The following is a 20935-nucleotide window of genomic DNA, read 5'->3' as shown; positions in this document are numbered from 1 at the left end:
TATAGAGTGGTATTAGTACCTCACTTAATCTTGATTGTATCCCCCTGTCAATGCAATTTAGGATTGCATTGGCTTTTTTAGCTGCTGCCGCACACTGCTAGCTCATATTTAACTGGTTGTCCACTAAGACTTCAAGATCCCTCTCACATTTACTGCTATTAAGCCTGTGTACTTTTGGTTTTTCTTGCCTAAGTGTAAAATTATACTTTTCTCTACATTGAATTTCATTTTGTTAGATAGAGCCGAGTGTTCAAGTCTGTCAAGATCCATTTGTCTCTTGAGCCTATCATCTAGGGTATTAACTATTTCTGCCAGCTTAGTATCATCCACAAATTTGGTAAGTTCCCTTTCTATTCCCTCATCTACGTTGTTTATGAAGATATCGAAGAGTCCTGGGCCTAAGATGGAACCTTGTGGTACCCCACTGCTTACTTCCCTCCATGTAGACGTAGACCCATTAAGGACTACTCATTGAGTATGGTTTATCAGTCAGTCTCAAATCCATCTGGTGGTGATGCTATCTATCCCACTTTTTTTCTAGCTTACCAAAAAAAGTGTTTGGGAAAAAGAAATATAAATGCTTTAAGGATATTGGAAAATGGTAAGATTGCACGTGGTGTAACTGGAGAAATCTTAAAAAGTGAAAGCAGCTCTCTTTAGGATGATTTTTATGATTTCTTCAATGTATATATAAAGACCACATTTGTGCCTAACTTCAAGGAAGAATGCCAATATTGTTTTCCCATACAAAGGGAATGGTAGCAAGAGTGAATAGAAAAACTACAGAAGGAATATAGGTTTAAGTATGCCTGGGAAGGAGTTTGGCAGAATTCTGATTGAAATTGTATAACATGTTCCCATGGAGCATAAATTAGGAAGACCTTATACTTTATACAGGGGCTGAACAAGTCAGATTTTGTTCTTTTTTTCTCAAGTTATTGAGAAATGTAGGAATCTGAGAAAGGAATGTTATTGTGTGCATGTTGATTTAAAGAAAGAAATCTTTGATTAAATGCTTCAGAAACTCCACCAGCAATTTATTATTTTCATTCTTGATTTATCTCCTCCTTTCCCCCTTGTTGCTGTCTCTTGGAGGGGAGAGGTGCCCCATAGAAGCGTATTTTTTCCAACTATTCTTAGAACTCAACAAATACCTGTTATTTTTTTTCCTTAAAACTGTGAGACAATTTAGGATTGTTCCCTCTCCCCAGCATTCCATGAACCAGTGAAAAGAGGTCCAAGAGAAAGCACAAAGAAAAATATTTAAGTGCCCTTTTGCCTAACACTTTAGTCAAGTTAAGCTCCGGTGGACTCGAAAACAGTTAACTTCTGATCTAATCCTATCAGGCTATGCTACGATGACATGAAAATTTAAACAGGTTGCCACATTCTTTGATATTTATCACAAATATTTTTACTGAACATCATTAATCTAGAAGGTGCAAGGAAGAACAGATTAAAAAATTAATAATGGTGGTACGATTGGTAATTAAATTAAATTCAGCTGTCTGTAGTGAATTCTCAGAATTTTTTCCTCTAAACAGATTTTTTTTAAAAAAAATAAATCTTAAAAACATACCAGATTTAGTATTTAAATGCAAAAGAAGAGAAAGCAAATAAAAGTACCTGCTGCAATTCAGATCTTTGCAATATTACTTTACCTCCTGGTTAGAAATAAAAATACATTTTAGCAGGAAAAAGATCTCCAGGGGTGTGTTGACTATGGCAGATATTTTGGGAGGAAGATACTTCTTGACTGAATCAGAAACTAAGAAAAAGTGATGCTTGTTTCATTTTAACTAATTGGATATAAGTTACAAGCAGGCAAATTATCATAAATATGCTGATCTATAAACCGCTTAGAGAGCGCTATAAAGCACTGTAAAGTGGTATATAAGTCTAAATGCTATTGCTATTGCTATAAAGAACCAGAGGGATTATTAGAATGCACTGAATGATAATTGATGATGATGATGACAATGATGACACATACAGTGATTTTGATACTTTGATACAAGATAAGTAGACTATCATCTCTCTAATAGAAAAGGATTTGTGGATTTAAGCCAAGTATTAAGATTGTCCACACTACTTCACTGTTTAGAGCTCATCTGTTTGACAATTTCCACAATTTGACTATAAAATGCTATGATTCTAAAATCAGGAATATTGAAATCAGGCCCAGGAAAACACTTGTTTTCCACTCTGTATTAAGCAATAAGCCAGCCATCACCAAAGTTGAATATTAGATAGCCATATAAATGGCACACAGAATTCTAAGGGTATTCCACAATTTGAAAGGCACCCCTTGATAATCAGGTAAAGAACATGAGATAATATTGGCATGTACATTCATTTGTGCTCTCTTTAATGGGTATGCATTATTCAGAAAGTGGCTATAAATCATTGTTCTTTAACTTCCCCACTAAATTAAATATAATGAATGCACTGGTCCAATAAGTGGTCCATACTCACCAGTGTTTTGTATGTTATTATCATGTAGATCTTGTGATTGCGACAAGGGGTGGAAAAAATCAACAGCCAAATAAGAACTTTCTTGGAAAGAAAAGAAGATGACTATCAGGTGTCCTACATGCAGTTGCTGATCACCTTAGTTTCTGTGTTCTTCCTTACAATCCCTGCCTGCTTCTTTCCTATGTTTCCTGCTTCAAGCGCTTATTGTTAATCACCCCTGCATATTAAAAGTAATCCACATACCATTTACAGAAAGCACATTTTTCTTTTTGGTATGAGTTTAGCTGATTTGATATAGTTAATCTGAGGTCAAATTTTAAGATCAAATGTAAATTTTCCCTAAGATCTTGATTAAAAATTATTTTAAATTATAACTTTAAAAAAAGAAAAGAAAAAAAGCCAGACTCATGATTTTCAGAGTACCACTTAAGATTTTAAATGTTCAACTAATAATTAAATAATCTTCTGGGCAATCATTTTACTCCAGTGTTTGGTCACAGCCAGGGATCACAATTATTCTATTCAAACTGTCAAGCACTGATATTCACTCTATAAACTACCCAGATAATAATCAGTGAATTTTATTTGCAAGTGAACTTGCAATTTCTCTTCTATGATAATTATAAAGGATTATATGAAGTTTAATAGTCATTATTACTGCGACCAGATACCTCTCACCGACCCGTGCGCTCTCACAGGGAGGGACTCCTCAGGGTGCCGTCAGCTAGGCAGTGTCGTCTGGCGACGCCCAGGGGAAGGGCCTTCTCTGTGGGGGCTCCCACCCTCTGGAACGAACTCCCCCCAGGACTCCGTCAACTTCCAGATCTTCGGACCTTCCGTCGCGAGCTCAAGACTTATTTATTCATCTGCGCAGGACTGGCTTAGATTTTTTAAATTTAGAGGGGTTTTAAATCGATTTTAATATTTATATTTCTATTTTTAACAATTGGTATTATTAACTATTGGCATTAGAATAAGTCTTTTAATGATTATTTTAATTTGTATATTGATGTTTTTTACATGCCTGTAAACCGCCCTGAGTCCTTTGGGAGATAGGGCGGTATATAAGTTTAAATAATAAATAAATAAATAAATAAATTATGTTTAATAGTTCTATTCTTGTTTTCCTTGCATAGAAAAATTGTTGGATAAAATAAATATCCGATTTTCCACAATTATGATTCAATCATTTGAATCATTTGTTAAACCCATAAATCTATATCAAGTATTTAGAACCTAGGGAAAAGATATTCAGGGGCAAGTAAGGCAGTGGTGGGATTCAGCCAGTTCGCACCACTTCGGGAGAACCGGTTGTTAACTTTCTGAGCTGTTTGGCAAACTGGTTGTTGGAAGAAATCATTAGGGCAGAGAACCGGTTGTTAAATTATTTGAATCCCACCACTGAAGTAAGGTCTTATTTTCCCTTTCTTCACAGGAGACTACTAAATGTTATCTTATAGAAAAATAGAATTCCATTCCAATATTGCATTTTGTGTAATTGCATCATGAGTGTGTGGCTACAGTTTTTGTATGATTTTTTTAAATTTATTTTTGTCACAACAGTATACACAAACAATTGTCATAGATAAAACAACATATTTTGAAGAAAATATATGTATATATGCAGTGGTGGGATTCAAATAATTTAAGCACCGGTTCTCTGCCTTAATGATTTCTTCCAACAACCAATTCATCAAACTGCTCAGAAAGTTAACAACCGGTTCTCCCGAAGGGGTGGGAATTGGCTGAATCCCACCACTGTATATATGTAAAAAAATATGCATCAACTATATCAATTTGATATAATGAAGGAAACAATAGGACAGGAACGGTAGGCACTTTTGTGCTCTTATGCATGCCCCTTATTTTCATCATCATCATCATCATCATTATGATGATGATGATGATGATGATGATGATGATTTTCCTGCTGATTCTTCAATAAAAAGCCAACACATCATTTCAAGTATATAATTTTTACTTGGTCTTTAAAAACTATCTTGGATTTATAATGTCTTGACATGTAAAACTAAAGCATTCACTTGCAGCGAGCAATTTAAAATGTTTTGATCTATGCAACAAATTGAGCATACCATAGCCATATGCATATTTAAAACTATGCAATAAAATAATGCTAAATATTCAAATGGGCTGGTAGGATCACTCCAGTGCTCTAGTGTTTTGCCTACCATTGAATTCAGATCCTGACTTCTGCTGTTTGCTTCTGATAATTTACAGGTTCTCTGTACCAACATGGGTTTTTCCAGATTGTTAGTATTACAGTTTCAAACATTTTTAAAAAAGTTTTTTATTTTATAAACAAACAAACCTTTACTAATCATTCCTTCCGCATGACATCTCGGTGTTTTCTTCATGGCTCCATCTTTTTATTGTTTCTTCTTTCTTCACTTCAATTTAAATTATTACCATTTTTCCACAAATACACTATTCTAATTATACCATTTTCTTACATAATTATCCATTGCTTATCTATAAAATTTTTCTAACCAATGGTAGAATTTATCCCATATCTTAAAATATTCTGAATCCGATCTTTCTTTAATCATCAAGGTTAATCTATTCATTTCTGCATAATCTAAAATTTTCCTAATAATTTCTCCCTCCAGGGGTATTTTCTCTGCTTTCCAATTTTGCGCAAAAACAATTCTTGCTGCTGTTATTACATGTATAATCAAATAGATATTTTCTTTACTTATTTTCTCTGGTAGAATCAGCTCTGGTTTTGAGTCAATGTGTTGTTGGGTCATTTCTTCTAACCAACCCTTTATTTTCTCCCAATAATTTTTGGCTTCTGGGCATGTCCACGACATATGATAATAAGATCCTGGTAACTGATGATATTTCCAGCATTTAGCTGATTTATCTTTAAACATTTTTGCCAATTTCTCAGGTGGCATATGCCATCTATAAAACATTTTGTATTGATTTTCTTTATATGCAGTGGACATTGTTAATTTGTAATTTCTCTCCCATAGCTGTTGCCATTTGTCTAGATCTATTGTATATCCAAAGTTTTTGGCCCAAGCTATCATTGTTTCCTTTACTTGTTCATCTTCTAACTCAATATCCAACAAAAAATTATAAATTTTTAAAATTAATTTATCCTCTGTTCCCATGAGAATCCTATCCAGCTCTGTCTTTTCTAAGTAAAAACCATGTAGTTTAGCATCTTTTTCATTTCTTGTTTGTTTTTGCATATACATATACCAATCTAATTCAATCCCTTGTTCTTCCAAATATTGTTTCTGCTTCAATTCCCCCCTATCTGTTAGTATGTCCTTACACCTAACAATATTTCTAAAATTAAAAGTATCTGGATGTATTAAAGCTTCCATTGTTGGAATTTTCATGTAATGTTTCATGTAATACAGTTTCAAACATGAGGAACTTAGGGCAAGGGTGGAAGAAGATGAATATTATTAGGGAGGAAGAGACATGTATAATATTATAATTGTTATGGGCTTGAGGATCAATGACAGGAGAGAGGGTGAGCCATCCTTGGAGAATCATGGTATCACATTTTATCCTCTTGTGTTCAACCACAAGACCTAATCAACAGACTTTCAGAAACCCATGATTTTGGCAGCGGCGGCTGAATATCAGATCAGCCTTCCTCAGCCATAATAATCGTGGATGAGAGAGCTGACTTGATTTGCATTACTGAGACCTAGTTGGATGTGAGGAGGTAGTGGTGGTCCTGTGCCTGAATTCTGATAGGGCATCAGCCAAGACTCTAGGAAAAGAGGAGGATGGTAGCTATTTTCATCTGGGAGACTATGGTAGTTGTATATGAAACTCTATTTATGAAACAGAGCTATCAGATGGGATTGCTACTTATGTACAGAGCCTCCCTGCCTGAGCCACTTAACTCTGTGGCTAATCTGGCAATTAAGTTTACAGGCTTATTGTTCTAGGATCCAATCCATATTTAAGATTATAATCTAAGGATGGTACCCAGTTGAAGTTAGGAAGTTATTCATACTGTGATTTTCAATAGAAAAAGGAAATAGAAGAAGAATGTACACAAAAGTGTATAAAATATTAAGGCATGTTTTTTATATTATCCATAAATGATTAAACAGGATGCTGACAAATAGGAAAATAATCCACATCAAGCCCTCAATATCTAATTCATTCATTATGTTTTATGGAAATATCTGCTGTATTGTACAAAAGAAAAAATCCACATAGTGACTGGTTCTGTCACATGTGACTAACATATTCCTGGATATTCCTGCATAACTCCTTAAAGAAAGGAATTAAGATACTCTGATGAGTTACAGATGCTTTACAATAACATAGCATTGCCATAGAACTAATATATACAAATGCTTCTGTCACTACAAGATTTTCTCTAGTGATCTGCTGGGAGAGAAAAATATACTTATTGTCTTTCACATTAAATTCAAAAAGTGCAATTATAGCACTGATTCCTTAATGTTATAACATTGAAGTATGATTGCTTGATATATCACACTTCTTTCAGGCTGAAAAACTCCTGTCTAGAAGGATTTCCCTGAGGCGTTGTTGGAGGAAAAGCAAAGGGTATGCACTTGGACTTTGTTATTGCACCACAGCGTTTTATTGCTTAATTCTAAAATAACTTCCATAAATTAAAGTCGATGCCTATTATTATTTAATGCAAGAGAGGGAGTTTTCTGAATTTTATTGGACTATAATAGCTCTGATTTATATGCAAGAAACATCTGGAGAACAACTTTTTCATCCTCAGAATTCTAGAAATCATTGGTCCAGCATATTCTCCAAACAACAGTCCTTATAACTATTTTTATACAATATATCCTCATAATGTTGTCTCGAGGCTACATTCTTTAGCTGTTTCAATTTTAAAATGATGCTTCCCCTATTCTACTGACACAATATTTGCTATTAATACAATCCAGGATGTTTCAGTGTTCCCAAGTCATAGGGCACTGTCCTTCATGGTAATTTTGGCTTGGACTTCAAGAATGAGTGGGACATCTGGCTGCTGAGGAGGCATCTCCCTATATAGTGCTGACCAGCACTTTTCAAAGCATTTATAAAATTACAGACTGATATCCTTACTGAATGCTGACTATAAAATATATGCTTCAATAATTGTAGAAAGACTAAAAAGTTTCTTAAACCAATTTATACATTCAGATCAAAATGGATTTTTACTTAAGAGACAAATTAAATATGAGAATAATTTTAAATACACTGGAGTACTACGAAGCACATTCAGGGAAGCAAATGGCGTTGATTTTTCTTGATGCACAGAAAGCATTTGATAATATGAACTGGCAGTTTATGCTAGCACAATTAAAATATATGGATTTTGGGGAGAGATTTGTTAATATGATTAAGGTGATATATTATAAACAAACAGCAAAGTTGATGGTAAATGGAGATATGACAGAGAAGGTTAACATTAAAAAAGGTACAAAACAAGGATGTCCCCTCTTTCATTCATATTGACACTGGAAGTATTAAATAGAAATATTAGATAAGATGCAGAGTTAAAAGCTATGGAAATAAAAAAAAAGAAAAATATAAACTACAGACATTTGCAGACAATTTAATCTTCATTCTGGAAGATCCACAAGAAACAGGGCCTAAATTAATTAAAAAAAAATAGAGGAATATGGCGAAGTGGCTGGATTGAAAATAAATAAAGAGAAAACTAAGATATTAATTAAAAATCTTACAGACCTGCAGAAAAAAAGAGTTAATGAAGAGAATAGTTATTCAGATCACTACGAAAGTGATCTGAATAACTTAGGGATTTACCTGACAGCAAGATGTATAACTATTAAAGAAGATAATTGCTATAAACTGATGTAACAAATTAAAGCAGATCTAGAGAAATGGAAAAATTTGCAATTATCATTAATAGGGAGAATAGATCCTTTCATGGATTTGTCGTGGCGAAGGGGCTTGCATAGCTCAATGAAGCTATGAGCTATGCCGTGCAGGGACACCCAAGACAGACAGGTCATAGCAGAGAGTTCTGACAAAACGTAATCCACTGGAGAAGGAAATGGCAACCCACTCCAGTATCTTTGCCATGAAAACCCCATGGACAGTACAAAAAGGAAAAAAGATATGACGCCGTAAGATGAGCCCCTCAGGTCAGAAGGTGTCCAATATGCTACTGGGGCAGAGCGGAGGGCTAGTACTAGTAGCGCCAGAAAGAATGAAGTGACTGGGCCAAAGCTGAAAGGACACTCAGCTGTGGATGTATCTGGTGGTGAAAGGAAAGTCCAATGCTGTAAAGATTTTTTCTCCATAGGAACTTGGAATGTAAGATCCATGAATCAAGGCAAACTGGATGTGGTCAAACAAGAGATGACAAGACTGAACATCGACATCTTAGGAATCAGCGAACTAAAGTGGACAGGAATGGGCGAATTTAATTCAGATGACCATCAGGTATACTACTGTGGGCAAGAATCCCTCAGAAGAAATGGAGTAGTCTTCATAATCAATAAAAAAGTAGGAAAAGCAATACTGGGATACAATCCCCAAAATGACAGAATGATCTCAGTCCGAATCCAAGGCAAACCATTCAATATCACAGTAGTTCAAGTCTAAGCCCCAATCACTGGTGCTGAAGAAGAGGAAATTGACTGGTTCTATGAAGCCCTACAGCACATGATAGAATTAACACCAAAAAATGATGTCCTTATCATCATGGGAGATTGGAATGCTAAAGTAGGAAGCCAAAAGATAACCGGAATAACAGGCAAGTTTGGCTTTGGAGTGCAAAATGAAGCAGGGCACAGGCTGATAGAATTCTGTCAAAATAATATGATGGTCATAGCAAACACTCTTTTCCAACAACCTAAGAGACGACTCTACACATGGACATTACCAGATGGTCAACACAGAAATCAGATTGACTATGTGCTCTGCAGCCAAAGATGGAGAAGCTCTATACAGTCAGTAAAAACAAGACAAGGAGCTGACTGTGGCTCAGATCATGAGCTTCTTCTTGCAAAAAAACAGATCATGCCAGACTAATCTTATTGCATTCTTTGACAAAATGACAAAATTAGTAGACCAGAGGAATGCTGTTGATATAATTTACTTGGACTTCAGTCAAGCATCTGATAAAGTAGACCATAACCTACTACTAGATAAAGTAGAAAAATGTGGGTTAGACAGCACCACCACCAGATGGATTCATAACTGGCTGACCAACCGCACTCAACGTGTAGTCCTCAATGGAACTACATCCACATGGAGGGAAGTATGCAGTGGAGTACCCCAAGGCTCTGTTTTAGGCCCAGTACTCTTCAACATCTTCATCAGTGACTTGGACGAGGGGATAGATGGGGAACTCATCTAATTTGCAGATCACACCAAGCTGGCAGGAATAGCCAACACTCCAGAAGATAGGCTCAAGATACAGGAAGATCTTGACAGACTTGCACATTGGGCGCTATCTAACAAAATGAAATTCAACAGTGAAAAAAGTAAGGTTCTACATTTAGGCAAAAAACCAAAATGCACAGGTACCGTATATGTGGTACCTTGCTCAATAGTAGTACCTGTGAGAGGGATCTTGGAGTCCTAGTGGATAACCATTTAGATATGAGCCAGCAGTGTGCAGCAGCTGCTAAAAAAGCCAACACAATTCTGGGCTGCATAGACAGAGGGATAGAATCAAGATCACGTGAAGTGTTAGTGCCACTTTATAATGCCTTGGTAAGGCCACACTTGGAATATTGCATCCAGTTTTGGTCACCACGATGTAAAAAAGATGTTGAGACTCTGGAAAGAGTGCAGAGAAGAGCAACAAAGATGATTAGGGGACTGGAGGCTAAAACATATGAAGAATGGTTGCAGGAACTCGGTATGTCTAGTTTAATGAAAAGAAGGACTAGGAGAGACATGATAGCAGTGTTCCAATATCTCAGGAGTTGCCACAAAGAAGAGGGAGTCGGACTGTTCTCCAAAGCACCTGAGGGTAGAACAAGAAGCAATGGGTGAAAACTGATCAAGGAGCGAAGCAACTTAGAACTAAGGAGAAATTTCCTGACAGTTAGAACAATTAATAAGTGGAACGACTTGCCTGCAGAAGTTGTGAATGCTCCAACACTGGAAATTTTTAAGAAAATGTTAGATAACCATCTGACTGAGATGGTGTAGGGTTTCCTGCCTGGGCAGGGGGTTGGACTAGAAGGCCTCCAAGGTCCATTCCAACTCTGTTGTTATATTATACTATATTATATTATAAAATTTAGGCTTAAACTAAAGAAAGTAGTGAAAAGCACCAGGCCACTCAGGTATGAACAAAATCATATCCCTGATGAATATACAGTAGAGGTGACAAATAGATTTAAAGAATTCTCTGTTCATCAGACAGAGTGCCTGATGAACTATGGACAGAGGTTCGCAACATTGTACAAGAGGTAGCAACTAAAACCATTCCCCCAAAAAAAAGAAATGCAAAAAAGCAAAATGGCTGTCTGAGGAAGCTTTGCAAATAGCTGAGGAAGGGAAGTGAAAGGCAAGGGAGAAAGAGAAAGATACACCCAGTTGAATGCAGAATTCCAGAGAATAGCTAGAAGAGATAAGAATGCATTCTTAAGTGAACAGTGCAAAGAAATAGAAGAAAACAATAGAATAGGGATGACCAGAGATCTATTCAAGAAAATTGGAGATATGAAGGGAACGTTTCATGCAAAGATGGGCACAATAAAAGACCAAAATGGCAGGGACCTAACAGAGGCAGAAGAGTTTGAGAAGAGGTGGCAAAATTACACAGAAGAACTATACAAGAATGAGCTTAATATCCCTGATAACCACGATGGGGTGGTCACTAACCTTGAGCCAGACATCCTAGAATGTGAAGTCAAATGGGCCTTAGGAAATCTGAGCAACAACAAAGCTAGTGGAGGAGACAGTATTCCAGCTGAGCTATTCAAAATCTTAAAAGACAAAGCAGTAAAAGTGCTACACTCAATTTGCCAGCAAATTTAGAAAACTCAACAATGGCCACAGGATTGGAAAAGGTCAGTTTACGTTCCAATTCCAAAGAAAGGCAATACCAAAGAATGTTCAAACTATCGCACCATTGCACTCATTTCACATGATCTCTGGAGGGCCAGGGATAGGGGTTGTTCCTCCGTCCTGGTCCTATTAGACCTCTCAGCGGCTTTTGATACCATCGACCATGGTATCCTGCTGCGCCGGTTAGAAGGATTGGGAGTGGGAGGCACCGTTTATCGGTGGTTCTCCTCCTATCTCTCCGACCGGTCGCAGACGGTGTTGACAGGGGGGCAGAGGTCGACCCCGAGGCGCCTCACTTGTGGGGTGCCGCAGGGATCGATTCTCTCGCCCCTTCTGTTCAACATCTATATGAAGCCGCTGGGTGAGATCATCAGTGGCTTCGGTGTGAGGTACCAGCTGTACGCTGATGACACCCAGCTGTACTTTTCCACACCGGGCCACCCCAACGAAGCTATCGAAGTGCTGTCCCGGTGTTTGGAAGCCGTACGGGTCTGGATGGGGAGAAACAGGCTCAAGCTCAATCCCTCCAAGACAGAGTGGCTGTGGATGCCGGCATCCCGGTACAGTCAGCTGAGTCCACGGCTGACTGTTGGGGGTGAGTCATTGGCCCCGATGGAGAGGGTGCGCAACTTGGGCGTCCTCCTGGATGAACGGCTGTCTTTTGAAGATCATTTGACGGCCGTCTCCAGGAGAGCTTTCCACCAGGTTCGCCTGGTGCGCCAGTTGCGCCCCTTTCTAGACCGGGATGCCTTATGCACGGTCACTCACGCCCTCGTGACGTCTCGTCTGGATTACTGCAATGCTCTCTACATGTGGCTCCCCTTGAGGGGCATCCGGAGGCTTCAGTTAGTCCAGAATGCGGCTGCGCGGGTGATAGAGGGAGCCCCTCGTGGCTCCCGTGTGACACCTATCCTGCGCAGACTGCACTGGCTACCTGTGGCCTTCCGGGTGCGCTTCAAAGTTTTGGTAACAATCTTTAAAGTGCTCCATGGCATAGGGCCGGGCTATTTACGGGACCGCCTACTGCTACCGAATACCTCTCACCGACCCGTGCGCTCTCACAGAGAGGGACTCCTCAGGGTGCCGTCAGCTAGGCAGTGCCTTCTGGCGACACCCAGGGGAAGGGCCTTCTCTGTGGGGGCTCCCACCCTCTGGAACGAACTCCCTCCAGGACTTCGTCAACTTCCGGACCTCCGAACCTTCCGTCGCGAGCTTAAAACACACTTATTCATCTGCGCAGGACTGGATTAGATTTTAAATTTACTGGTTTTAAATGGGTTTTATTATTTATATAGTTTTTAATAATTCGGCTATGTAGAATAAGTTTTTTAATTGTTATTTTAGTCTGTATTTATATGTATTTTTTACTTGCCTGTGAACCGCCCTGAGTCCCTAGGGAGATAGGGCGGTATATAAATGTGAAAAATAAATAAATAAATAGTAAGGTTATGCTTAAAACCCAGAAGTTAGGCTCCAGCAATATGTGGATCGAGAACTACCAGAAGTACAGGCAGGATTTCGTAGAGGCAGAGGAACTAGAGATCAAATTGCCAACATACGCCAGATCATGGAGAAAACTAGGGAATTCCAGAAAAACGTCTACTTCTGCTTCATTGACTATGCTAAAGCCTTTGATTGTGTGGATCACAACAAATTGTGGCAAGTTCTTAAAGAGATGGGAATACCAGACCATCTTATCTGTCTCTTGAGAAACCTGTATGCGGGTCAAGAAGCCACAGTGAGAACTGGACACGGAACCACTGATTGGTTCAAAATTGGGAAAGGAGTCCGGCAAGGCTGTATACTATCACCCTGCCTATTTAATTTATATGCAGAACACATCATGAGAAAGGCGGGCTAGATGAATCACAAGTTGGAATTAAGATTGCCAGGAGAAATATCAACAACCTCAGATATGCAGATGATACCACTCTAATGGCAGAAAGCGAAGAGGATCTAAAGAGTCTCTTGATGCGGGTGAAGGAGGAGAGTGCAAAAGTTGGCTTGAAACTCAACATTAAGAAAACTAAAATCATGGCATCTGGCCCTCTCAATTCCTGGCAGATATATGGAGAAGAAATGGAGGTAGTGACAGATTTTATTTTCCTGGGCTCCAAGATCACCGCAGATGGGGATTGCAGCCAAGAAATTAAAAGACACTTGCTCCTGGGGAGGAAAGCTATGGCAAATCTAGACAGCGTATTAAAAAGCAGAGACATCACCCTGCCAACAAAAGTGCGTATAGTCAAGGCTATGGTTTTCCCAGTCGCAATGTATGGCTGTGAAGGTTGGACCATAAGAAAGGCTGAGTGCCAAAGAATTGAGGCCTTTGAACTCTAGTGCTGGAGAAGACTCCTGCGAGTCCCTTGGACTGCAAGGCGAACAAACAAGTCACTTCTAGAGGAGATCAACCCTGACTGCTCTTTAGAAGGCCAGATCCTGAAGATGAAACTGAAATACTTTGCCACCTAATGAGAAAGAAGGACTCACTGGAGAAGAGCCTAAGGCTGGGAAAGATTGAGGGCAAAAGAAGAAGGGGACGACAGAGAACGAGGTGGCTGGATGGAGTCACTGAAGCAGTAGGCATGAGTTTAAATGGACTCCAGAGGATGGTAGAGGACAGAAAGGCCTGGAGGAACGTTGTCCATGGGGTCGCGATGGGTCGGACACGACCTCGCAACTAACAACAACAACAAAAGGGAGAATAGCTACAATAAAAACGAATATATTACCAAGATTACTATATTTATTTCAAACAATTCCGGTAAAAGTGGAAAAAATACTTCGAGGAACTCAATAACTCAACCCATCGACCATGGTATCTTGCTGCGGCGGCTCGGGGGGCTTGGAATGGGGGGTACCATTTATTGGTGGTTCTCCTCCTACCTCTCTGACCGGTCGCAGATGATGTTGGCAGGAGGGCAGAGATCGGCCCCGAGGCGCCTCTTGTGTGGGTTACCACAGGGGTCGGTTCTCTCGCCTCTTCTATTCAACATCTACATGAAGCCGCTGGGTGAGATCATCTGTGGTTTTGGGGTGAGATGTCATCTATACGCTGACGACCCTCAGCTGTATATTTCCACCCCCAACCACCCCAACGAGGCCGTCGAAGTGATGTCCCGGTGTCTGGAGGCCATACGGGTCTGGATGGGGAGAAACAGGCTCCAACTCAACCCTTCCAAGACTGAGTGGCTGTGGATGCCAGCATCCCGGTACAGCCAGCTGATTCCATTGCTGACTGTTGGGGGTGAGTCGTTGGCCCCCACAGAGAGGGTCCGCAATCTAGGCGTCCTCCTGGATGCACGGCTGCCGTTAGAAGAGCATATGATGGCCGTCGCCAGGGGAGCTTTTTATCAGGTCCTCCTGATACGCCAGTTGCGTCCCTTTCTAGACCGGGTTTTCCTCTGCACAGTCACTCATGCCCTCGTCACATCCCACCTGGACTACTGCAATGCTCTCTACATGGGGCTCCCCTTGAAGGGCACCTGGAAACTCCAACTGGTCCAGAATGCGGCTGCGCAGGTGATAGAGGGAGCACCTTGAGGCTCCCATGTGACACCTCTCCTGCACGGTCTGCACTGGCTCCTGGTGTTTTTCGGGTGCTGGTTACTATCTTTAAAGCGCTCCATGGCATAGGACCGGGTTATTTATGGGACCACCTACTGCCGCCAGCAGCTTCCCATCGACCTGTGCGCTCCCACAGGGAGGACCTCCTCAGGGTGCCGTCGGCCAAACAATGTCGGCTGGTGACCCCCAGGGGGAGGGCCTTCTCTGTGGGGGCTCCGGCCCTCAGGAATGAGCTGCCTCCGGGGCTTCGTCAACTCCCCGACCTCCGGACCTTTTGCCGCGAGCTGAAGACACTTTTGTTTCATCGTGCAGGGCTAGCTTAAATGTAGTTTTAAATGGGGTTTTTATTCTTATTTTAGTTTTTTATGCCATATATTGAATAAGTTTTTTATACTGTTCTTAATCTGTATTATATGTAATTTTATTGGCTGTGAACCGCCCTGAGTCCTTCGGGAGAAGGGCGGTATACAAATTGAACAAACAAACAAATAAATAAATAAACAAACAAACAAATAAATAAATAAATAAAGTAATAAATAAAGTAATATTAAAGTATATTTGGCAAGGGAAAAAAGCAAGAATAAGTTTTAAAATGCTGCAAGATGCAAGGAATAGAGGCGGCTTTGGGCTATGAATTGGGAATTGTATTACCAGGCTTATATGGGTGAAAGAATAGATTGTATTAAGGAATACAAGACTATTGACTTTGGACGGGCATAATTTGCAATTGGGTCTTGCATGTCTTCTTGTGATATGGGAAAAATAAAATACATGGTTACTTCCAAAGATATTACATTAGGAATGCATTATTTTTAATGTGGGAAACAACTAGAGAACAACATTATTTGAGGATACCAGTTTGGCTTTCAACAATGGAAACACTGATTCACCCAAATGTTATTAATATGGAAAATATTGTTAGATACAAATATATCTTGAATGAAAAGGGGGAACTCAAAACTAAACAAGAACTGAGCGATCAAGGGAATGATATGGCATGGTACTCACAAGTGCAGATACATTCTAGATATGAGAAAGATGTTAAACTATATGCATTTTATAAAGAACCAACAGAATTAGATAAGATATTAACAGGGGCAGAAGGAACATTGATAAAGAAAATGTACAGCTACTTATTGGGTATTAAATTGGGAAGTGAAGGAGACAATGATAGTATGGGCAAAAAACTTTGGCTATACAATAGAGTTAGATAAATGGCAGAAACTGTGGGACAGGAACTATAAATTAAAAATTCATCAACATGATTCTTGATGAATGTATTTCGTTTTTTTATGTACACTGAGAGCATATGCAGCAAAGACAAATTCCTTGTGTGTCCAATCACACTTGGCCAATAAAGAATTTTTCTGTCTTCTTCATTTACAATGTCAACCGCATATAAAGAAAAATTGTATATGTTTTATAGATGGCGTTTTGCGCCACCAAAGTTGGCAAAGATGTTTACAGATAAATCAGCTAAATGTTGGAAGTGCCACCAGATACCTGGGTCATATTATCAGATGTGGTGGACATGCTCAAAGGCAAAAAAATTTTTGGACATAGGTGGTTGGAAAAAATGATAAAGCAGCACACTGACTTAAAGCCAGAAATATTTTTGTTGGGGATTTTACCTGAAAAATATAAAAAGGAGAATGCATATTTAATTATTCATATATTAACTGCAGCCAGAATTGTATTTGCACAAAATTGGAAAAATGAAGAGATTCCCACAGATGAAAATGTGATTAGAAAAATATTAGAATGTGCAGAAATGAATAGACTAACACTAGCAATCAAGAAAAAGAACAAACTGAATATTACATGACATGGGATTTATTTTATCAATGATTAGATAATAAAAATGGAAGTTAGAAACAGGGAAATAAAAGACTATTTTAACCAAGATTAGTGAAATAAAGAAGATATATTAAGAGAGAGAAGCAAATATTATGATTATTTTTAATATTATCATTTTAATACTATAGAATTAATATTAAAGTAATGAATATTGCTGTAAATTTTGATTATTACTTTATAAATATATCTATACCCAGACGACACACTGTTTAATTGAAGATGGAATTATTATATTGAAAAATAAAGAATTTAATTTAAAAAAATGGCTAAATCTTAAACTTGCACAGAGGGTCAATTTAAATGAGGTTCTGCCAACTGTATATCTCAGGTCTTGCAATTTATTAGAAGTACATGCTATTTGTGTCAATAGTCCAACTAGCAAACCCAAAAAAGCAAGCATCTCGGAAACTTCCAGACTCCAAAACTTTATTGAGTATACCATTTTGGCACTAGGGAATGAAAACCAGCTCTGAGGATTTCTTGCACAATGCTACATAGTTAAACAATTGGTTTCTCCTCCTCCCACCCATCACAGTCACATTGTCCAATAATGAATAAAGCTTTTGTTTTGAGAACAGTTCATCTCCTTGTCAGACACTTGGAGTCGTGGTGTAGTCTCGGCTCATATGGTATATTCTTGGAGCTGTCAACTCTGAAGCTGACCTGGCTGATGCCATTTTTCTCCTGTCTCATAGTTGCCGCAAACTTTGAAAGGTGGAAGAAGATAGACCGGCTAGCCGTCAAAACAAAAAGCTTTCCTGTGGGAACCAAATGGCATAGGAGTGCAGCCTCCCAGCTACCTTCATCGGACTGTGATTGGTGACACCTGGGGGGGGGGAATATTTGCTCTTTTAATTAGGAGGGAAACCACGGGAACTTTTAGAGTTGGTTTTCACTAGCTGTGTCAATATGGTGTGTCCAATAAACATGTTATTTGAGAAATCTACCTGCTTTCTTCTGCTTTTGGTGGATGCATTACTCAGAACTCTAACATTAAACCAACTCTCCTAAAACCTTTGCTCCAATTGGACCGCTCTCTGGGTTCCTGAGTTCCGGCTGCTCATCTGATTTTCAAGGGAGCAGAAAAAACTCAGGGGAAGCTGTGGAGATGGAGAGGTAGAAGGAAGAGGTCGCTGGTGCTGGTGCCAGTGCCAGAGCGACCCCCATTGAGACTCTGCAAGTGGCAGCAACGCTGGAGGAGGTTGCCGTACCAGCAGCGACCCTGCCAAAAGTCCAGACTGAGGTGCTGGCCACCAAGGAATTATACTGGGATGAGGAGGACCTCAGGAACCAGGGCACCATCTAGGAGCTTGAAAGGGAGTTCCCACTGAGCTCTACATGAGAGTCGGTTGCTTTCACCCTGCACTGAAGAGCAAGGAGACTCCTTCAGCTAAACGAATCCAGGGAATGGATATACCTGATGGCTTTCCCCAGCCAGATGATGGAGAACATGCAGGAGAGGTTTGACCAGATGGTCAACAAGGGCATGGGACAGCCATGTAGGTTTGAACTGCCCAGAGTGATCCTGAACCGGCCTACACTGACATTTCCACCCCGCTGCGGTCTGGTTCCAGTTGCAGTGGCTCAGTTGGCTATCCCTTCCCCGGGGCCATCAGTGCAATCGAGCCTGGGTCCACAGAAAAGCCTGCCATGCTGTCATTAATTAGCAACCCCAACCGACCACCCACACAACCTACCAGGGTGGCAAGTACTCCCACTATGGCATACTACTCCAGAGCCGGCTGGGTCCCAGGGCAGTGGCCTCTAGCTTGGGTGCCACCACAGTCTCCTCCTCCTCCTGCTTCTCCTCTTCCTCCCCTTCACCTAGCAACCCCTCCACTGACCGGCTAACCATCAAAACAAAAAGTTTTCCTATGGGAACCAAGGTCATCCTGACAGATGGCAAAGAAGCATCCCCTTCCAGCTACCTTCATTGGACAATGTGATCGGTGACACCTGGGGAGGGAATATTTGCTCTTTTAATTAGGGAGAAAACGATGGGAACTTTTAGAGTTGGTTATCACTAGCTGTGCTGATATGGTGTGTCCAATAACCATGTTCTTTAAAAATCTACCTGCCTTGGAGTTCTGGTTTTGGTGGATGCATTACTCGGAACCCTAACAGGAGCGTTCACATTTTTTCTCACTCATCCCTCCCCCACAGTGTTTTGTCCTCCCCTCATGTTCTTTGGCAAATTGAATAGTGATAAATGATTAGCTGAATCAGAAGCATTTCCAACTTGACATACAGAGCCCCTGGGGAAAAAGGCACACCTGGAAGAAACATCAAGCATGGGTTAACATCAACATCACATTGACTAGATTAGATTTGTCAGGAGTTGGAGTTCTCTCCCCTTCATTGGGCTGGGGAGAGACCGCCACAGCCTAATGCATCACCCATATCTTCTCCTTTGCCTTCTTTGGTGCCTTTTTGGCTTTCAGATGGTCCGGGGTCCTCAGGGCTGCCATCAGCTGTGGTGCCGGGCAATTGGTCGTCCAATAGCCTTCTTCACCACACCTGAAGCAGGCACATACTTGACATTGTTGGATTTCCCTCAGAGTCAAGGAGGAGGCAGCTGCCAGTATCCTTGGTTCCAGTGAGCATCTCTCTTGGCTCTTCAGGCATTGGTTGCCTAGACCTGCATGCCATTTGTACTCTATCAGGTCCAACTTCAGCAAACTCACCAGCTGGTACCATGCCTGGAGTTGGTCTGGAACCCACTGAGGCACACAGTTATTGTACAGTTCCCAGTTCAACCCATCTCAGAATTGGTAGACCAGCAATCTCTCTGGTCACCCTCTCAACTTTCCCACCAAGCCTCAGAACTCACAGATGTATTTGGCCACTGGTCAGGATCCTTGCCTGATGGTCTGGATCTCCATTTCCAGCCAGCGTGCTTATGCATGACCCCCAAATTGCTTCCAGAGCTCATCCATGAATGTGTCCAGTTTGCCGCCTCGTCTTCCATGATTGCAGTGATGACATTCACACAGGCCACCTCATCTGGGTAGGCTGCCCTGTACCAGTCCATGTGGCTCCAGACTTGGTTTAGGAAGTAGGCTAGCTTATCTGGTTTCCCATCAAAGGTTCCTCTCAAGCAAGGGGGCTCTTGGTTGTCTTGGATTAGCACATGGCCAGATGGCAACCCTGTGGGATTGCCTGGGCCTGAATGCCTGATGCACCAGGGGGATTCTTGTGGCTGCCCCAAGGCTGGCTGGGGAGGAACAGCCATTCCTTGGGGGCTTCCTGTGCCTCAGTTTGCAGCCCCAATGCAGTGATCTGGGCTCAGGCAGATGAAAGTCCTACAACGGCTCAGGGTTCCCTGTACCTGGCACCTGATCTCAGGATGACCAAGTGCCCTGGCATGGTGCCCTGCAAATCCATGCCTATGAATTGCTCCCTCAGCGATCCCTCCACCGAAGGGCTCTGGCACCCAGTCAGGAATTTCCAATCCATTGATTCTTCCCAATCCACTGCTCTCTTGGCCCTCCACTTCAACCTTCAGGTTAGGGCTACTCCCTGTGGGATCAGGGGGAATTTTGTTTCTGCAGCCTTCCCCACTTTTCCTCTCCACAGGGAAAGGAGCCCCCCCCCCAGTAACTGTCGCTTCCTCTCATGCCAGAGGCTGTTCCAACTTCTCCACTCACCCTTTGGATCGGGTCACAACTGCCTGCACTGCCAAATCCAACTGAGCTCCCAATGATGCCTCTTTGGGTACTCTGGGACCACTCTGGTTTTCATACCTGTCTGGCTTCTGTTCCACATCTTTCTCTGTCTCCCCATATCACTCTCAGAGGTATCCAAGTAGGCTGCCATAGGAGTTGCAATTAGAACAGAGCTGGGTTTCTGTCAACAGTCCAACTAGCGAACCCCAAAAAAGCAAGCACTCTCGAAAACTTCCAAACTCCAAAACTTTATTGAGTACACCATTTTGGCACCAGGGAATGAAAACCAGCTCTGAGGATTTTCTGCACATGCCACATAGTTAAACATTTGGTTTTTCTTCCTCCCACCC

General features: G+C 40.8%; 1 long non-coding RNA gene across 1 annotated transcript; it reads left to right on the top strand.

The window, feature by feature from the left end:
• Positions 1-2522: 2522 nt before the first annotated feature.
• Positions 2523-17926, top strand: LOC131200275 (uncharacterized). The gene is made up of 4 exons (XR_009155567.1): positions 2523-2584; positions 4714-4745; positions 6983-7041; positions 17616-17926. It is a non-coding gene; the product is annotated as an uncharacterized LOC131200275 (long non-coding RNA).
• Positions 17927-20935: the final 3009 nt, after the last annotated feature.

The sequence above is a fragment of the Ahaetulla prasina genome, chromosome 5 (assembly GCF_028640845.1).
Source record: "Ahaetulla prasina isolate Xishuangbanna chromosome 5, ASM2864084v1, whole genome shotgun sequence".
NCBI classification, from domain to species: domain Eukaryota; kingdom Metazoa; phylum Chordata; class Lepidosauria; order Squamata; family Colubridae; genus Ahaetulla; species Ahaetulla prasina.
This window is presented reverse-complemented; position numbering and strand designations above follow the sequence as displayed.